Genomic DNA, 10,819 nt, shown 5'->3' with positions numbered 1-10,819 from the left:
GGATCTTTAGCATTCAAATACAAGGCAAAGTTTTTAGTACAGCAAAGGCAAGAGTTAGGGCTTTGTGAGCAGGGGTCAATAGCCTGTTTTCCAGAGGAAGAAAACCAGATTTTCTCAGGAAATGTAGCATTTGCTCCTATAATCACAAAAGAGGAAACTCTTATAACAAGTTTTTTCACAAGGTACAATTCACATACTTTAGCATAAGAAGGCAAGTCACTCCTGATATCAGTCAGTCAGGTGCCTGGGTGGTCAGTGCTCAAGCAGAAATTGAGTGGGAGTTGAGTGGGTGTAGACACAGGTCACCATCTGACAGTGGGAGGCCTTGCAAACCTGCCTTATTTCAGAAATGGCTCCCAGCATCAGTTGAACTTTTTACTCGTTATTGTATTTTTCAGTTCTAATATTTTAATTTTATTATTTTGAGCATGATCTCTTTCTTTGCTGAAACTTTCCATTTCCCTATTGAAACTTTCTACTTTCAAAAACTAATTTTAAGCAAACTTATGAGTATTTGTTAAAGCATTTTATCATGACTTCTTTGAAGTCTTTTTTTCGGACAATTCTAACGTTGCTGTCATATTTGTGTTGGCAGTTATTCATTGTCTTCTTTTCTTTCAGTTTGCGATCGACCTGATTCTTGTATGACAAGAGATTTTCTATTTAAACCAGAGCACTTTCATACTAAGTTATGAGATCTTGGATCTTATTTCAACCTTCTGTGTTAACTGCTTTTGCTGACATTACTCCATCAGGGGAAAGGGGTGCATTGCCTCATTCTCTTGGGGTAGAAGAAGTATAGTTACTCACCATACACTCAAGAGTGTTTAAGCTGTGCTGAGCAGGGTGGGTGTTCCAGCCCCGCCCCCTTCCGATCTCTACTAACACTGTGGTTACCACGGGACAATGTGAAAGTCCTGACTCTCCGCTAGGCCTCCTCTGACACCACGCAAATGAGGAAGGGAAAGGTGCCTCCTTACTGCCAGGTGGGATAAGAAGTCCATTGACACCAAGGTGGAGGGGTTTCATTACAGAGCTATAGGAATGAAAGTGCCAGCTCTCTGCTTGGCCCTCATTGACATCAGTCTGGTGGGTGTGTTACGGTCTTGTTATAACCTCAGCAGGGTGGAGATCTAAGCGCCAACTCGACCTTTGCTGGCATGGGTGGGAGTGGAGTTATAGTGCTTTTCTGTGGTGTTTGGCTGCAGTAGGGCAGTTATTGTCTAAACGTGTCTTGTCTTTCTAGGTTGCTTCCCTTCTAGTTCTTAGCTAGAGATAGCGGGCTTTTGTTGTGGCTATTTTTGCCTCTTCCCAAGGGAATTTCTGGCTGGCTACCTCTTTCTTACCAAGTCTGGGGTAAAGAGGACAAAAAGGAAACCCAGGGAATTCTCTACTTTGTTGTTCTTCAAGTCCCAGTGTCCCTAGTTTATCTGCATTCTTTTTTACCACCTTACAGAGCTTTCTTGTTTGTGAAATATATACTGTCCAGGATATTTATAGTTGTTGGAGGGATAGATGAGAACACATCTCCTCTATCTCTCTAGAAGTCAAAATTGATTGCATACATTTTGAAAATATTTTCTCCCAGTCTATGATATGTGCTTTCATATTCTTAACCATGTCTTTGGGAGAGCAGAATTTTTGAACAACTTTCTTGAAGCATAATGACATGCAGTAAACTGCATATATTTAAATTTACAATTTGGTAAGTTTTGATGCATATATACACTTATATGCATCATTACAATCAAGAAAATTATATATTCATCATTCTCAAAATTGCCTCATCCCCACTTTTAAACCCTCCTTCCCATTCCTAACTGCTCCCCACCTCTGAGCAGTTATTGTCATTCTAGATTACACTGTCTGCTGTAGATTGCACTGCAATGTACATACACTATATATTACTATGTATAATCGCTATTTATTACTTTGCATTTTCTAGAGTTTGATATAAATGGAATCATATACTGCATGCTCCTTTTTCTGCCTTCTTTCATCAAGCATGATCATTTTGACATGACCAATAAATCATTCTGTTATATTACTGAGTAGTACTTCATTGTGTGGATATTTATTTATTTATAAAATCACAATTTGCATATATACTCAACTGTTGATAGATTTGGGTTGGTTTCCAGCTGGGTTATTACAAATAAAGCTCTGTGAACATTTGTATATGAGTCTTTGTAAAAATATATATTTCTTTCCCTTAGGAGAATGACTAATTGTGGAGTGACTGGATTACATGGGAAATGAATGTTTAATTAAAAAAAAGTTTAAGTATATTTATTTTTGAGAGACAGATAGAATGTGATTCAGGGAAGGCAAGAGAGAAGGAGACACAGAATCTGAAGCAGGCTCCAGGCGCTGTGTTGTCAGAACAGACCCTGATGTGGGGCTAGAATCCACAAACCATGAGATCATGACCTGAGCCAAAGTCAGACATTTAACCGACTAAGTCACCTAGGTGCCCCTGAATATTTAAGTTTTTTTAGATACCATCAAACTCTCAAAATTACCACCAGCACTGTGTGGGAGTTTCAGTTGCTCCTCATAACGGACAACATTTGGTTTAGATAGTCTTCCTAATTTTAGTCATTCCACCAGGTGTGTAGTGGTTGGTATCTCACTGTGGCTTTAATTTGTATTTCCCCAATGACTAATGGTATCAAGCATTTATTTATGTGCTTATTTCCATGTATCATCTTTAGTGAAGCTTCTGTTAAAATATTTTGCTCATTTCTATTAGGTTAATTTTTTCTTATTATTGTTGAGTTTTGAGAATTATGTATTCTGCATACAAGTCCTTCATCAGGTATATGTTTTGCAAATATTTTTTCCTACTCTGAGGATTGTCTTTTCATTGTCTTAACTGTTTTTGAAGGTTTTTTGTTTGCTTATTTGTTTGCTTGCTTGTTTTGAGAGAGAGAAACAGAGAGCAGGCGAGTGAGCAGCGGTGGGGCAGAGAGACAGGGACAGAGAAATTCAAGCAGGTTGCATGTTGTCAGTGCAGAGCTGGATGCTGGGCTCAGTCTCTGGAATCATGAGATCATGACCTTGGCCGAGATAGATGTTTAAACAATTGAGTCATCCAGGTGCCCCAGAAAGTTTTTATTTTGATGGAGTCCAATTTATGACTGTGTTCTTTGATTTAAAATTTTTTTAATGCTTATTTATTTTTGAGAGAGAGAGAGACAGAGAGTGAGCAGGGAAAGGGAGAGAAAGAGAGAGGGAGACACAGAATCCGAAGCAGGCACCAGGCTCCAAGCTGCCAGCACAGAACCAGATGTGGGGCTCACTCACTGTGAGATCACGACCTGGGCCAAAGTCACGACTTAACCGACTGAGCCACCCAGGCACCCCTATTACTTTGCTTAGTGGACTGTGCTTTTGATGTCTTATCTAAGAAACTTTTGTCTAATCCAAGGTCACGAAATTTTTCTCCTGTGTTTTTTTTAGTAGTTTTATCCTTTTAAGTTTTGCCTTTCAGTCTAAGATCTCTTTTGAGTTAATTTTTGTAGAAGACTGTGATGTGGATTTAAGTTCATGATTTTGCGTAAGGATAGCCAACTGTTTCAGTACCACTTGTTAAAAAAACTATCCTCCACTGCATTGCCTTTGTGATTTAAGAAAACACACACACACGTGTGTGCGCATGTGCAAACAACCAAAAACCAAAACTCAGTTATCCATAAATATGTGGCCTTTATCTCTGGAATCTCTCCTACCAGGAGTTGGCAAACTATGGCCTGTAGGTCAAATGTGAATAGCTACCTGTATTTTTTTGAATGTTTATTTTTTTTTGAGAGAGAGAAAGAGAGAGCAGGGGAGGGGCAGAGAGAGAGGGAGACACAGAATCTGAAACAGGACCTGATCTGTCAGCACAGAGCCCAACACAAGGCTTGAACTAATGAACCGTGAGCCAAAGTCGAACCTTAGCCAAAGTTGGACACTTAACCAACTAAGCCACCATGCACCCCACTACCTGTATTTTTAATGTCTATAAACTAAGAAAACCTTTTACATTTTTAAATGGTTTCATTTAAATACATAAAAGCTTCAATTTGCTTCTTAGCCACTAAGCCTAAAATATTTAACATATGTGGCCATTTAAGAAAAGTTTACAAACTCTTGCTTTAGACTGTCCCATTGAGCTATTTGTTTATTTTTACACAAGAACCATGCTATTCTAATTATTATAGCTTTATAATAATTCTTGAAATCAAATAATATCAACCCCTTTAGACAACAGAAGTTTTACATTTTGTATTATGGTTGGTGCTTTTGATGAAGTATGTAAAAATTTTTTGCCTAACTCAAGATACAAAGGATTTAGCTAATCTTTTTAAAATACATTTTGTAGCTTTAGGTTTTACATTTAAGTCTATAATCCTTGTTGACTTAATTTTTGTACATGGTGCAAGGTGTGAGTCGAAGTCCCCTTTTTTCCCTCTTTAGGCATGATGTCCCATTGTTCCATCATGATTTACTGAAAACACTCTGCTTTCCCCATTTAACTGTCTTAGAATCCTTTTTTGTGAGAAATTGAATCTTGTTTTTATAGTTAACCTTTTAACTGTACATCAACTGGAATTGTGGATTTAACCCTGAAGTCACAAAAGTTACATAAAGCACATAACCTTCAAACTTTTACAGCTATAGCTTTGGATGTTTTGAATAGTAAGGTTTTTCTTATGAAATACAAAATTTCAAGTTGCATTCCCTGTAACACTTTCTACGCACATAGTCATGGTTTTTATGCTCAAATTTAATTATCATTTGGAAAACTGTTGTATTGAAGTAGCTATTTCTTTTCTTTTTTTTAAAAATAGTTTATTGTCAAATTGGTTTCCATACAACACCCAGTGCTCTTCCCCACAAGTGCCCTCCTCCATCACCACTACCTCTTTCCCCCTCCCCCTTCCCTGTCAACCGTCGGTTTGAGACTATTCAATAGTCTCTCAGGTTTTGCGTCCCTCTCTCTCCCCAACTCTCTTTCCCTCTTCCCCTCCCCCTGGTCCTCCATTAGGTTTCTCCTGTTCTCCTGTTAGACCTATGAGTGCAAACATATGGTATCTGTCCTTCTCCACCTGACTTATTTCGCTTAGCATGACACCCTCGAGGTCCATCCACTTTCCTACAAGAAGTAGCTATTTCTAATCACTAAGACTTATAGTGCTTTCTAAGGCCCTTAAACACTTACCGATTCAAAATCAAGTTATTTATTATTTTTAATTTCACACAAGTTATTTAAACTAAAACAAAACAAAACAAAACAGTTAACCCATTTCTTCCACACCCCCTATATTTGTCTCTTGCAACTACCAATCTATTCTCTGCATCTATAAGCTTGGCTATTTTTTCTTTATTTTAGAGTCCATATATAAAAGAAATCATATGCTGTTTATCTTTCTTTGTCTCACTCATCTCACTTAACATAATACTCTTGAGGTCCATTCATGTTGAATAAAAAAAAAGGAAAAAGAATCAAATAACAAGATTTCATTCTTTTTAATACTCCATTCACCTAAATCCATTTATTCACCGATGGATACTTAGAATGTTCCATATCTTGATTATTGTAAATAATGGTACAGTGAACATGAGGACACAAAATCTTTTTGAATTCGTGTTTTCATTTTCTTTGGATCAGTACCTAGAAGTGGAATTACTGAATCATATTTCTATCTTTTGGAAGAACCTCCATACTGTTTTCCATACTGGCTGCACCAATTTACCTTCTCAGCAACAGTGCACAAAAGTTCCCTGTTCTCCATATCCTCACCAACACTAATGTCTTCTGTTTTATAGTTTTTTCTTTTTTTTTCCTTTCCTGCACCCTATCTTCTGTGAGCTGGTGATGTTCCATGGTGGTATGCTCTGATTCCCTCCTCTTTGTCTTTTGTGAACCTACTATATACTTATGTGGTTACCATGATGCCTACACAGAACATCTTATAAACAGTCTGTATTATTCTTTTAGCAAATTAACTTTGATTATATACAAAACTACCCCTTTATTCCCTCCTTTTAAATTTTTTTGATATCTCAATTTATCTTTTTTATTGTGTATTTGTCAACAAATTATACTAGGCATATTCTTAATACTTTTTTCCTTTTAACCTTTATATCATAGTTAAGTGGTTAACACACCATCATCTTACAGAATTAGAGCTAAATCTGGCTGACTACATGTTTAAGAAAACTAGAGCAAATTATATTCAAAATAAGCAAAAAAAAGAAATAATTAAAACTAGAGTAGAAATCAATGAAATTGAAAATGTGAAACCAGCATAAAAAATAAATTAAACCAATAGCTGGCTCTTTGAAAAGTTTAATAAAATTGACCACCCTCTGGCCAACCTCACCAAGAGAAAAAATAAAGGATGCAAATTACTAATATTAGAAATGAAAGAGAAGACACCACTACCTATTGCCCTGACATTAAAAAGATATAAAGGAATTCTATGGACAACTTTAGGCCCAGAAATTTGATAACCTAGGTGAAGTTTATGAATTCTTTGAAAGCTACATTCTGCCAAAACGCATACAAGTAAAAATAGACAATCTGAATAACCTATATCTATTAAAGAAATTGAATCAATAATTGATCACCTTCCAGAAAAGAAAGTTCCAAAATCAGATGGGTTCACTGGTTAATTCTACCAAATATTTAAGGAAGAAATTACACCAATACAATCCCTTTCAGAAGCAGAGGAAATACTTCCAAGCTAATTTTAGGAGGCCAACATTTCCTAAAATTAAAACCAGAGCCATTACAAGAAAGAGAAATTATAGACCAATATCTCTCATGAACAGAGATGCAAAAATCTTCTGTAAATTTGAAGGTAGATCATTAAGAATTACAAAATCTGAACAACAGTCAAAAAGGCAGTTAAAAATGAACAGAACCTTAGGAACCTATGGAACAATAATTTAAGATATAACATTTGTGTCATCAGAGTCCCAGAAGAAGAGAAGAAAAAGTGTGGGGCTGAGAATTTTTGAACAAAACATGGTGAAAAACTTCCTAAATCTGATGAAAGACATAAACTATAGATTCAAGAAACTGGGTAAAGCACCAACAAGATGAACCCAAAGAAGTCCATTCCCACACACATTATAATCAAACTTCTGAAAACTAAGGACAAAGAAAAAAATCCTAAAAGATCCAAAAAGAAAAAAAAAACCCACACATTTCAAATAATACAACTCAAGTAACAGTGAAATCTTATCAGAAACAATAGAAGTCAAAAGGAAGTGGCAAAATATATTCAATTGCTGAAAGAAAAGAACTATAAACCCAGAATTCTATATCTACCAAAATTATACTTTAAGAATAAAGGTGAAATAAACTTTGTCAAAGGAAGAAAAAGTAAAAAAAATTTTTTTGCTGTGAGCAATCCTGACCTAAAAGAATTTCGGAAAGAAGTTACCCCAACAGAAAGGTAATAATAACAGAAAGAAACCTAGGACATCAAGAATAAAGAGCCATAAGATGGATAAATATGCAGGTAAATAAAATAGAATATCATTCTCCTTATGAGTTTAAAAATTATTATGATTAGTCCATTGAGAGTAAAATTATAAAAGTTTCTAATGTGTAACTACATAATTAAATAACATACTACCAGAGTGAATAAAAACTATGACCAAACTATATGCTATTAGCAAAAAATTAGTTTTATGTCTGTATGTCTGTATGTATGTACTGAAGTGCAGTTGACACACACTGTTACATTAGTTTCAGGTGCGCCACCTCCTGATTCGGTAAGTCTATGTGTCATGCTGGGCTCACACAAGTGCAGCTACCATCTGTCACCATACAACACCATTACAGTATTATTGGCCATATTCTCTATGCTGTAACTTTTATCCCTGTGACTTATTCATTCCATTACTAGACACTGTATCCCACTCCTTCTTACCCATTTTGCCTATTTCCTCACCCTCCTCTTCTCTAGCAACCATCAGTTTGTTTTCTGTACTTATGAGTCTGTTTCTGCTTTTTGTTGGTTTGTTCATTAGTTATATTTTTTAGATTCCATATATAAGTGAAATCATATAGTATTTCTCTTTCTCACTCTGATTTATTTCACTTAACATAATACCCTCTAGGTCCATCCATGTTAACACAAATGGCAAGGTCTCTCTCTCTCTCTCTCTCTCTCTCTCTCTCTCACACACACACACACACACACACACACACACACGCACACTCACACACATCTCTATATACATGCATGTAGATTTATACATGTATGTATACATATATACATGTATGTATATGGGAATGTGTGTATGTACATATATACACACCACATCATCTTTATACATTCATCTATTGATAAACATTTAAGTTACTTCTATACCTTAGCTATTGTAAATAATGCTGCAATAAACAGAGGGGTGCATATATGTTTTTGAATAGTGTTTTTGCTTTATTAGGATACCAATAATGGAATTACTGGATCATATGGTATTTCTATTTTTAATTTTTTGAGGAAGCGCCACACTATTTTCCACAGCTACTGTACCAATTTACGTTCCTATCAACCTACCTATATGAAAGTTCTTTTTTTTTCCACCTTGTTGCCAATACTTGTTATTTCTTATCTTTTTTATTCTAGCCATTCTGACTGTGTAAGTGATATCTCATTGTGGTTTTGATTTGAATTTCTTTGATGATTAGTGATGTTGAGCATCTTTTTAGGAAATTCATTTTAAATATAATGATATAGTTAAGTTAAAAGTAAAAAGATAGGGGGTGCCTGGGTGGCTCAGTCAGTTGAGTATCCAACTCTGACTCAGGTCATCATCTCACAGTTTGTGAGTTCTAGCCCTGCATCAGACTGTGCTGACAGCTCAGAGCCTGGAGCCTGCTTCAGATTCTGTGTCTCCCTTTATCTCTGTCATTCCCCTGCTCATGCTCTGTCTCTGTCTCTTTCTCTTTCTAAAAATAATAAATAAAACATTAAAAAATGTTTAATTAAAAAATAATAAAAGTTAAAAGATGGGAAAAGTATACCTTTCAAACACAAATAAAACAAAGTGAGAGTGGCTATATTAATGTTAGGTAAAGTTGACTTCAGAGCAAAGAAGATACAGCACATTAAATAATGACAAGGGTCATCCATCAGAAAAGACAACACAATTCCCAATGTGTATATACCAAACAACCAAGTTTCAGAATACATAAAGCAAGAACTGAGAGCAGTGAAAAAGAGAAGATCAGCAAGGATATAGCAGAACTGAAAAATACTCTCAATCAATGCGATCTGATTCATATTGATAGAACATTCCACCCAGCAACAGTAGAATACAAATTCTCTTCTATTGCATACAGAGTATTCACCAAGACCATATCTTCACTTTTAAGACAAGCATCAGCGAATGTAAAAGAATTGAAAATATACAAAATGTTAAAAATGGAAAAACAATAGAGAAAATCAGTCAAATCAAAAGCTGATTGCTTAAAAATAAAAATGGATTTAATAAACTCATAACAAGACTAATAGAGAAAAAAAGAGAAAAGTTGCAGATTACTAATGTTAGGCACAAGAAAGGGAAGGCCACTATAAACCCTGCACATATTACATGATTGATAAGGGAACACTGTCACTGACTGTACATACATACATTTGATCACTTAGATGCAATGCATCAATTCCTGAAAACCACACCTATTGAAACTTAACAAAAATGAAACAGATAATCTAAATAGTCTGATAACTACCAAATACATTAATTTAGAAACTAAATAACTCCAAAAAAAGAAATCTACAAGCCAAGATGGTTTCAATGAACATTTCTTCCAAATATTTAAACCAGAATTAACATCGTCTATATAATCTTTTTTGGAAAACAAAAGAGGAGGAAACTTCAACTCATTTTATAAAACTATTATTATTCTCAAACCAAAATTACAGGTATTAAAAATAAAAATATAAACATAAAAGTCCTCAGTAAGATATTAGCAAACTATATCCAGTAATATATAACTATTCTGTATCTTATATATATGTAAAATGTATGTAAACATAAGATATGTATAGCTTATGGTACAAGAATTATGTATCACAACCAAGTGAGATTCATTCTAGAATAAAAGTCTGTTCAATATTTGAAAACCAATGTAATCTGACATATTAACAGATAAAAAGAGAAAACCCACACAATTATATAATCAGCACAGAAAAAGGTATTGAAAGAATATTAAACATAAATTATCAGAAATCTAGGAATAAAGAGGCATTTCTTCAACCTCATGAAGAGCATCTGCAAAAGCCTACAGCTAACATCACAGTTAATGGTGAAGGAACAAATGCTTTTGCTCTAAAGTTAAAAAGGAGGAAAGAATGCTCACTCTTATCACTCTTAATCAACCTAGTACTGGGAGTTCTAAGCAGTGCATACGGCAAGTAAAGAATATCAAAGGCATGCAGATAGAAAAGGAATAAATGAAATTGATCCTATTTGCATATGACATGATTGTCTACAAAGGATATCAGCAACCTTTTTCTGATATGTTAGGCAGTAACCTACGTTCAGTTTTGCAGGCAATATGGTCTCAGTCACAACTATTCAACTTTGTTATTGTAGCATCAAAGCAATCATAAACAAAACATAAACAAATTAGCATGCCCTTATGAAAGTTTATTTACAAAAACAATGGGCTGAATTTGTCACCATCCATTCTCAAAAACAAAACAAACCAAAAAAAGCCCTAAAACTAATACGTGAGTCTGGTAGGATCAACAGATATAAGGGCAAAACCCAAAACTCAGTTGTATACTATGAATAAACAAATGGAAAC

The sequence above is a fragment of the Suricata suricatta genome, chromosome 2, assembly GCF_006229205.1.
Source record: "Suricata suricatta isolate VVHF042 chromosome 2, meerkat_22Aug2017_6uvM2_HiC, whole genome shotgun sequence".
NCBI lineage: Eukaryota > Metazoa > Chordata > Mammalia > Carnivora > Herpestidae > Suricata > Suricata suricatta.
The sequence above is the reverse complement of the archived record's forward strand: the minus strand, read 5'-3'. Positions refer to the sequence as shown.